This window comes from Wolffia australiana, chromosome 18 (assembly GCF_029677425.1).
Source record: "Wolffia australiana isolate 7733 chromosome 18, ASM2967742v1".
Taxonomy (NCBI): Eukaryota; Viridiplantae; Streptophyta; class Magnoliopsida; order Alismatales; family Araceae; genus Wolffia; species Wolffia australiana.
Genome location: NC_135852.1, coordinates 6,761,320 through 6,772,464, shown reverse-complemented (window position 1 = coordinate 6,772,464; position 11,145 = coordinate 6,761,320).

Sequence of the window (11,145 nt, the reverse complement as noted above, 5' to 3'; positions counted from 1 at the left end):
GACCTGATCTCGTTTAGATCGTTTTGAAACCATTCACGTGCCCCGCCTCTAGAAGTATCCACACGATCCCTTGGTGCTTGGATTTCCACTTCTTCTTCTTCAACTCTCCTTAAAAATATTGAAGATCTTCTCACTACGAAGACACTCTCCTTGGTTGAGTGGAGAAGAGAGTAGAGTGGAGAAAGTGGGGGATCTCAAATCTGGCTGGCCTGGGTGCTTGAAATGAGTGCCACTTCCATATTTATACTTTACTTAAGTTTTTCTCAAAAACTCCACAAAGTAAAATATATCCACCAATGCCCTTATGATCTTATGCGTGTGACCCTCAAGGCCCATGTATCATTCTAGTTAATAACTTGAGTGGCTAGTAACAATTATTGACCAACCTTATTAATTAATTATATCACCATATAAATTAATTAACTAATGATCAATTTAACCCAATCGATAGGTTAATTTTCCAGTCTATGGGTTGCTAAGCTACACCTCGTACTCTAGAAGATACCGAGTAGTGATTGAACTCTCTCATGGAACCTTTACCGCCATTGGTTACTGAATATGTATAATCTATCATCCACGCGAGAATCTCAAATGACTTAGGGTATGGTTTATTGTCAAACCCTAATCCATCATTCGATAAGTATTGATGCGTAATGAGAATCATTAGAGAACTCCTTCTCCAATACCCTCACTACCCTGGCCAGGGATTTGCTACATCGTTTTCCTTGAGTCAATCTCCTCTTATACTGAGGGCAGATGTTCCCGTTTTGACCACTCAATCACCTTTGCGAGCTTCTCATTACATTCGAGCTATGACTTGTTTGAATCCCATGATTAGAGGCTCGTAAATCGTAGTAAAAATGTAATTGTCCATTCACCAGATGTCCTTGGTGTCTCAGGTCACTAGGTCACTTATACAATTGTGACATGAAACAACCTGATTGACGTTTAAGTATTATACCATTCAGGGATTCATACAAATCAATTCAGTGAACTCTTTCTCCAAACAGCACGCACTATTTGTTCTATGTCACCACACTAATAACCATAAGATCAGCAATACTTATCATATAAGTAGGATCAATTAGTGCTTTTCTATCCGAATAATTTGATGCCCATCTCGATTATCCATCGAATAAGAATATTTGGAATACATATTTAAAAACTAGTGATCACTGTATTATGATCTCATCATAATTCACTATACCATTGCACGTATTCATGGACTTCATTTTAAACATCACACTTAAATAATAATGAACACTAATATTTTATTCAATGAACTTAGATAAAGCTGGGCACCCCACAAGCTGAAGACTCAACCTATCATTACATTGTAGCATATAGAGGATGAGGTGTAGCTTGGCACCCAACAAGCTGAAGATCAACCTATGAATGTGGTTAAAATGACCCATGATTAATTAATCTATATCATGATATAGTTAATTAATTTATAAGGCAAACAAAGGTGATTAGGCCACTAGAGTCATTAACTAGACGTATACATGGATCTCGAGGTCACATGCAACTTTCTTTTTGACGTCAGAAGATATAATTAAAGTTTATGGGCTTTTAGGAAAAAGTTCCACTTAGTCTAAATAGGTGAAGGCCTAGAACAATATTTACCCAGGCCATACTTTTTTAAGGCTCAACCCTTCTTCTCCCTTCTTCCCTTGGCTTCTCTCCAATTTTGATGCAATCGCGATGACATAACAGTGACGATGGAACACGAATGGGACTTGTGAAGGTGAAGGAGTAGATTTGACATGTCAGGGTAAATGTGGATACATCTAGAGGCTGCATACTCACACAACTCACCATGTCTCATTGGACTAACTGATAAAATAAAGATCCAATTTTTTGATTGGTGATTTGATCAATAATTTTTTAAATATCATTATGATTCCCGTTCAACATCTTCAGCCACAAGAATCCCTTCAACTTCATCAAAATCAAGGCCGTAGATCCCCAGAACCATGATCTTCTTATGGATAAATCATAGAATCAAATTCTAATTATGAATTGATGTGAAGTCATTTGAATTTTAATCTGACTCATAATTTAAAGAAAATCTTATTGAGTCATTTCATTGAACACATCATGTTACTCTAAAAAACAGTTATTATAATTATTATTATTTTGTCTTTGCGTTTATTTTTAAAGTACCTTAGCCAACTATCAAAAACTATAAATCTATTTATGTTCATACTTTTCTGAGATTATCTACCCTTCATCTTCCAGCAGTTGACATCATTATTCCTTCAAATTGTACTACAATTCCTCTCACCACGACTTATTTTTTCTCTAATAATCTGAACTCATCTATGATTAAAAATAAAAAAAACAAGTTTCATACTATCTAACCTAAGTTTTGTACTATCTATCCTTAGTTTAACACTATAAATAATCTCTCTTCACACATATCACCCCCAATCACTATAAAAAAATATTGTATTTATATGGATTTTTTCCTCTTACAAGTATTCATATTATTCTATTTCCTCTCTACTTGTTATCTTATAATTATTCCAATTATTCTGTTTTCTGTCTACTCATTGTCTTAGCATTGTTACTCCATATTAGCTTCATTATCACTATCGTACTTCTAGTTTATTATACAAATAAATAATTATTTTACCTATTATTATTATATTATCTTGTTCATCTTCTTTCTAACTCATAAATTAGACCTATCTCCGAGGACCAATCGTCCTGGACATGAACCACGCATCATTTGGTATTATGAGCAAGTTAAAAAAATTAAACTAGTTTATTAAAGAAAATAAAAATTACGACACCAAAAATGCACACACCTTAATTTTCCTTATCATAAAACCCAAAATGAAAAATAAGAAAAATAGGAAGAAAAAATGAGACTAAGAATTAAAATAAGAGGAAAATATGAATAAAAGAAACAAGAAGGTTAAAAAACACAACAAGAAAGAATAAAACCAATAACAGTAGCAACATAACTCTGAATAAGAAAATCAAGAAGGTTATAAGAAGGAAATAAGAAGAAAATGAGAGGGGAAAAAGACAAGAATAAGAATAAAAAAGAGTAAGAAAAATATTAATGAAGAACAAAACCAAGAGAGCAAGGAAGAAGAAAAATAAGAGAAGGAATGAACAAGAGAAGGAAGGAAAGGCAAAGAAAAATAATACTAAAGAAGAAAACAGGGAAACCAATGAAGAAGAAAAAGAGGAGAAAATGAACAAGAAAACAAAAGAAAATACAAAAAACATTATAAGAAAGAAGAAAACCAATAAAGCAAGGAAGATAAAAAAAATAGGAGGAATGAAGAAGAAAAGAAAGGAAAAGAAAAATAATAACAAATAAGGAAAGGAGGAAAAAAGAAGGGGAATAAAGAAGAAAAAGAATAAAAAAATAAAAATAAAATAAAAATAAAATAAAAATAAAAGAATAAGAAAAGGCCAAGAAAAAAAATAAAAAGAATAATGAAAATTAAATGACTGATATTGCAATTGTCAGAATATCAAATCATCAACAGAGAAAACTTTAATAATTTTATTTCTTTTAAAAAATAACACCTAACCACAAGGCTGCGCCAAAGGCCTATGCGTTATGCTTGCTGGGGGGTTGACACAATGTGTGGTTTGAAAATTTCAACCATATATTGCACAATAAGATCACCCCTAAACCTAACCAAAATTTTATCCATTGGCCCATTGCCCCGATTTTCTCTCCGGTCATGCTCCTCCCATGACTTGCTAACCCAGTTAGTGACCTAAAAACCTAATACATAGATCCTAGTAGCCCAAAATTCTTGAAAGAAGTAAAAATAGTCGTTCAAAATTTAACCAAAATAGATTACACTAAAATATATAATGTACAAACATATCCCAATATATTTTCAAGTGATCAAAGCTTCTCCTAGATCCCTAGCCTTCTTTCATAATATACTATTTTTAATGTCTTCACATGCATACTGTCCTTTGGGAGATAAGTTAAGTTCTCTGTTATCTTCACCCCAACTTGATAGAGTTATTTATGGCCTGCAAGCCAATCACAGATGTCATATCTCATTCATTATTCGTCGATACAAATTATAATCATTATTAAACACGAGATAATTATAATAAATTCAAGGATATATGAAATGGTTATTGAATTATGATGATGTCATAATATAGTGATATCTTATTACTGTACAGAAATCCCAAGCATTCCTATTTATAGGATATTAGAACGACATCAAGATATCTTGACAGAACAAAAGTATCGTCTCCTGCTCATATAATGAGTTTGGTTTATTTGGTAACCATCAGTATGGAGACACTGGAGAGAGATAGTTTTTTTTTCATTTGGAGAGAGATACCAGTTACTATTTAGTTTAATATTTCACTAAGTTAAGCCGTTAATTCAATAAATTTTTTTACCTTTAAATTTGATTTGATAGTTTTTTACTTGCATTATAAACCATTAAAGTTTAAGATAAGATAATTACAATTTAATATCCTAAATTCTATTTTATGTATTTTATCAAATTTTGAGATTAACCCCCACTTGAAAGACTCAAGTAGATTTTTCTCAAATCTTGTACTAGTTTTATTTGATATACAGGATTAGGCGAATAAAATGGTGAATTGGATGCAAATGGTAGAAAATGAGAAGCCCAAGACATGTCCTGTACCAGAAAATGAATCCTAGGCCATGACCCAGATCATAAAAAGAAACCCAATACACAAGAGGTCCGTTTTTGGAGCCCACTTCAACCGTTTAAGAGCTAGATTAAATAAAGGTAATACTTGTGTAACGAATCCAGAAATTTGGTTTTTGAAAGTCTGTTTTTCTATTTGAAACATCAAGGACATACATCATTATCAGAGAAAAACATATCCTAGCCCTCGAAACCCAGGAAATCAAATCCAAGGGTTGGGATATTTAGATTACCTCTATTTAAACTATTTTCTCCTCTATTTGTCCTATCTTGAATTTATGTTCCCAAATTGTTTTGTCAGCCTGTTCATCAAATTTATATGCTCCATTATTTTTATACAAGGGCATGGGAGACAGGGTTAAAGTTTGTTCCAGATTGTTGGAGAAAGTGTCACTCAATATTTGGGAATGAATGTCAGGGTATGTGTCATCATAAACTATACATATGAATTTTCTCTATCTAAGAATTCTAGAAAATAGCCTATATATCAAGTTTTCAATGCCTCCAACGATTTCCAGAACCTCAACTTGTAGCCAAAATATAGCCATTATAATGTATCGTGCATCCTCACCACTTACCCCCTCTAGCCACTACCAATTGCAATCTACAGAGGCTCCATGAAGTGGCTAACTTAGTCACTGACCAAATCTACTAATCATAACCAGCATAACCACCAGTCCAATTGCTTGACTCAATTTGAACATTTTGAAATGACCCAACAACTTTGAACCAAACAAATGGTTCAAATGAGTCGTCTTTTTGAGACAAGTTCAAACCCAATAAACCAGTTAAAACTGAACTGACCGATTCAAACCAAATCAGCCCGTTAGAACTCACTGATTCAAACTCAATCAACCAGTTAAAACTGAACTGACCGGTCCAAACAAAATCAACCCGTTAGAACTCACTGATTCAAACTCAATCAACCAGTTAAAACTGAACTGACCGGTTCAAACGAAATCAACCCGTTAGAACTCATTGGTTCAAACAGATGCAAGCCAAAACTTATTTTTTATGTTTTCAATTATTTTTCACTGTAGAGAATATCTAAAAGTACCCAAATTTCTTAAGAATCATATTAAATTATTAGATTACAATAAATTAAAATAAATATACATTTTATTTCTTTAAAAATTTTAAAATTATTTTATGTCATTTTTATGAGTTTTTCTCCTAGAAAATAGCTAAAAAATAAAATTAAAATGGCCTTATAATATCCTAAAATATATTTGATCCAAAATTTACTCTCTAATTACCTGTTCTCTGAGAATTAAGATCTTAATTAACATATACTAATTTTGAAAGTTTTGTAAATATTGTTGTAAAAATTACAAATTTAGCCCGATTTCTGGTTTATCAACTCCATAGTTTGGTTCAAGTCAAGGTTCTATAAATTGTCCATAGAAATGAGATGCCAAAGATATTGTATGGATGGAAGGTTGTATTTTTAATTATGTGATGTGAGTTTTGATCATAGGATTATAGCCTGCTTACCTTGGATGTCGAAAAAACGTCCACAATGGTCATTGAGTTCGCAAATTATTGGTTTAGACCTATCAAAATTAAAATAACCAAATATCTGTGTTATCAAGCTTAAAATGAGGAAATCTATTTTTAGCTTTTATTCAATTTTTTTTGGATTTAATCAAATTTTGAATGATTTTTCTGACATCATATCGTTAAAGAACTTAATTTTATGATTCAAAATTTTTTTACCAATTATTTGAGCTTATATTCAGAAAGATATGATTTTCTAAGACGAGATGCACCAATGAAAAAACAGAAGTGATTTAAATTGCAATAAGTGTGATATGAAAATAAAGGGAGAAAAAAATGAAAAAAAGTCAACCATTGCGACAATATACGTGGCACACAAGTGTACCCTCACAATTGATTAAAAAACAAAAATGTGTTGACCCGGCACGCGGAAACACATGCAGAGATGGATAATGAAATAGATTATTCTCTATTTTTACATGATGAATATTGTCAGCACGTCATTCAAATAATAAACCAAAAAAGAGGAGAATCTTGTGACATGGCACAGGGCGACATGATGCCTTTTCACACAATAATGGTATTATAAAAAAACACTTTTTGGTATTTTTCTCCTGAAAGTACACGGTGATTTTTCAAGAGCACGAACATAGAAAATGAGGTGCTCAAAATCATTAGGAATATTTGATGATTGGACATTGCAAACAAAAAAAGTGGAAGCGTCAATGTCGATGATGAGGAGAGAGAAAAATGAAGGGCTACGATTGCCCCTGATTCAAAATGCGATATCTTATGATCCACAAGTCTGATTGAGCTGAAAGTTTTAGGGTTGCGTTGTCTCTCCCTCCTCTTTCCATCCATATTATCTGAGCTATAAATAGAGTGCAGAGTAGTGTCAAAATTATCCATGAACTTGCTTCCTACTCATGTGGGTCGATTTAAAGATAGTGAGTTTTTGAAATCTATCTAGTGTGTTCTTGGTGCCTTTGGTGTGTGGAAAGAAGCATCAACGAAGAGGGGGATATTACCTACACTAAAAAATTGCAGTAATTCTAGCAGAACATAAGGATCTATGGTAATCATCTTTGCGTTACATTGTTCTTTCTTGACATTATCGGTAGCATAATTCTATTCACACAATCATGTCTCATCATCACACCACGTCCATACATCTTCAAAATCATGTCTTACCATCGTTGTACTATTCACTTGCTAATCATCGTATTCGACTCGTTCTTTACCCTACTGCCATCACACCTCTATTAAAGGAATTTTAATTATTAAAAATATACACATCTTTGAATCATTTTTTGCATCATTTTATTAATTTTTATCTTTATTTTACAAAAAATTCCCTTTCCACTCATTAATCCTTGAAAAGTCTTCAACATGACCATTTTTTCTCACTTCAATTCTATCTAGTGCTCGAAGGCCTTCTTTATCTCATTTAGTAAATATTTTGAAAGTACTATGTGATTAAACTTTAAGTGGATTCAATAAAGAAGAAAGAGAGGAAAATAAGATAAAAAAAGACGAGAATTTTGTTTAGGTGGCCAGCTGAAGGAGGAGTCGAAGGCACTCAAGCCAGCCACCAGCTAGCGAGCGCACTACACTCAAGCTAGCCAGAGCACTGCCGCACAAGGAGTCCAATTGCTAGCACACACAAGCACACAGAGAGGCCCACACAAAGGGGTCGCATAGAGGCCCAACTGAAGGCTCACAGATGCCCCATAGAGAGATTGGCATGTATGCTACAGGGAAGTCTTTTATTTTCGATCTATAATATCGTGCACAATTTTTATAGCATGATTTTTCTTATAATTTTTTGATATGGGAGTAGATTGGCCTTTCTAAGTTTTAAATCTGTATCAGACTGGGCCATGAAGCAACCAAGCGATCTCGCCCCAATGGGGCATAATCTTAAGAAATAACAGAAGAAATTGTGACCGGGCTTCGAGCTGACCTGGCCGAAAGCTTGTGTCATTTCGGGTCATATAAAGTAGATGGACATGATCTCAACCGTCCGATCTTCTTAAGGAAGATTGGACGGTGAGATCTGTTTGTAATATCTAATCATTTTTTTATTATTTCTTTTTTAGGCTCTTCGATTGGCTGTGGTGAGTGATTAGGAAGGGGGGCCCATCTACAAGAAAATCATACATGTGGATGCTGAAGGGCAAGATGAATGGGCTGATGACGAGGTTATGACATGGAAAAAGAAGGGGCACACCGTAAGAATGGGTCCATAGTTGCAATTTAATCGCAGCCGTTGAACCCATTCAAAGGGGGATCAGAAGCCTGAGGGGTAATCCCATCCTTCTCCTCCCCTTGGCTGGCTGGCGGAGGCTGCCGACGAGGGGACCACAGGCCGATCCAATGGCCCCTAGAGAGCCGTTGGATCAAGTCTGATCCCTTGGAGGGTCGAGAGAACCTGTCACCACCCCTTAAAGAGAAAATTTGAAGGTTCTAACTGCATCTTCATCGAAGGAAAAGGGGAGATGACAAGGATCCTTGAAGATGGCCTAGGAGCTTGAAGAGGTGCTGTGGCATGCCTCTACCAGCTTTATGGATGTTGAATAAGGTTAAGAAGGAGAAGAGCTTATAGAATCGTACAAGGACAGAGGAGAAGGGCAAGCTAAGCACACCGAAGTTCGGGGGATGGCAGTCGGCGCTCCTCATTGATGCTCTTTGAGTCAGGGCATTCTGTGATTTTGAAAATTCTGTCGATCAATCTCCAGTAGTATTTTCTCCATGATTAGCAAATACTTCACCGTGATTGGCGTAATCAGAACTTTTCTTTTTGACAATGTTGAATCTTGTACTCTGTATAAGTCGTAGCCTACTACTATAATCACCTTATTAATCATATACAATCATTCTTAATTAATCTTATTAGTGCCTCTATCCTCTTTTAATCTCGCTCTCTATCTACCTAGTCGTTTAATCATGTTATAAACTCGATAACCCCTATTCTCTTACCAAATTCACTTGAGCTTAAACTCTTAGGATATATAAAAGAGTTTCTCTTAGGACATAAGTCCTTATTTCCCTTATATTGATAATACTTCTTCTTTCCCTTTTATTATTCTTTCTTCCTCTTAATAAATTAAATACCTCTATAAACTAACTACTTACATCTTATAACTATAACATCTTATTCCCTATCTAACTAAAATCATAATATCATTATTCTTATATCCACTTTCTATTTTCCACATAGCTTACTACTAATCAAATAATTAACCTCCTAGCTCATATTAAGAGTATTTTACCTGTCTATCTATCTTATTAATCTTATCTCCTTCTTCACTACCTATATTAACATCACCAGTAACTATTAATCCATTTCTTATTGCTTTATTATTTCTAGTATCTATAAAAATATATAAATAATATCTGATGTTCTCTCATATCTAGTTATTTCATCCTCTTATTATTCCTCACTAACTACTTATCATTTACTAACTATCTTTATTCCTATTATCACTCTTCCTTAACTAAAATTCAATTCTTAAATACACATCTAAAGGCCAGTCCCTGTGGAGATGACCTTGCTCTAACTATACATCTGAGAGAGTATTCTATATTTTAAAACAATTATTTGATTTAGGCAAATTACAATTACAATGATACAAAAATTACTTACGTAATTTGCTTTTATTAGCCTCACATTATCATAATTTCATTCTTGCTTTCAATTGATCGTTTCAAACTTGAATTATCACTGTCTACTCTCCTTAACTCGATATCACTAACTCTCTTAGTATTTCCTCGTCACTTGACTTCGTATTAAGAATTACCTCTTCTCATCTCGATAATCACCATAGTAAGAGTATCAAGTCCAGAGTCATCGTTCCCTATGGAGATGATCCATACTCATCAATAGCTAAAAATTACTTAGTACATGTTTATATATTTATTGAATAACCTCCTATAACCTAGAGGATTGACACCTTTTCTACACCATGCACAATCCTTAGTAGTGGGAGGTGGGTATTGACTTGTGCTTGAGTTCAAGTGAAATTACTATTTACCTATAAAATATGTTTACATATAAGTAAGTGGATTACTGAGATGTCTGTTTAGGATCATGAAGTGAACTGAAGTAAATACTTAGGGGAATACCTTGACAGTTGAATTTCCAAGACACTAGACTACATTTCACATAAATCATAGATTCAATCATGGTGAATTTCCTAAGTGCTAAAAAAAAACTTCATAAAACATTTTAGGATTTTGTGTCATATCTATGTGTGCCATTACTAAGGGACTAGCAATATTTAGGTAAGGGGTTATTTGACGTATCCAAATTCATGCTTGCAATTTATTAATTAGAAGGTCATATGTTGCTTATATGATGGAATTAGCATTCAGATTTCATGATATAGGATAAATAAAATCCATTTCATGCATTTATTCATACATTATGTAAATTTCATATTTCTAATTAATTTAGCATTAATATAACATAATAAGTAAAATTTTGTTACAATAAAAATAAAAAAATAAAATAAAAAGACTGTGGCCCGAGGAGGCACACCAAGAGCTATGGGTGCAGCTGCAGCCTGATTAATACGGTCCACTAAGGACCACAGCTGCAAGTGAAAACCTCAGCCACAATCTCACACACCAGTACCCCAAGTTCCCAAAGGTCTTTCCCTGTGCGCGCTCGCAAGGTAAGTTCTCTCTTTCTTATATTTCAATTATTATATTGTTGTGACATTTATATACTTTTGAGAAATTTTAAATCTTTCAATATGGGATTATAATAACTGGAACATTCAGAGGAATACAGGTCGGGCTAGAAAATATATAAAATGTTAGCTAAGCCCGTGGGCGGTCGCAAGCATAAATCATAGAGAGAATGGAATTTTGGGCTTCACACGGCCTAGGACCAAGCCTCTGGCATCATGGGCTTTCTTAAAAAGCAATCTTTTTATCCAAACTATTGATCTTCTTTCGTAAGATG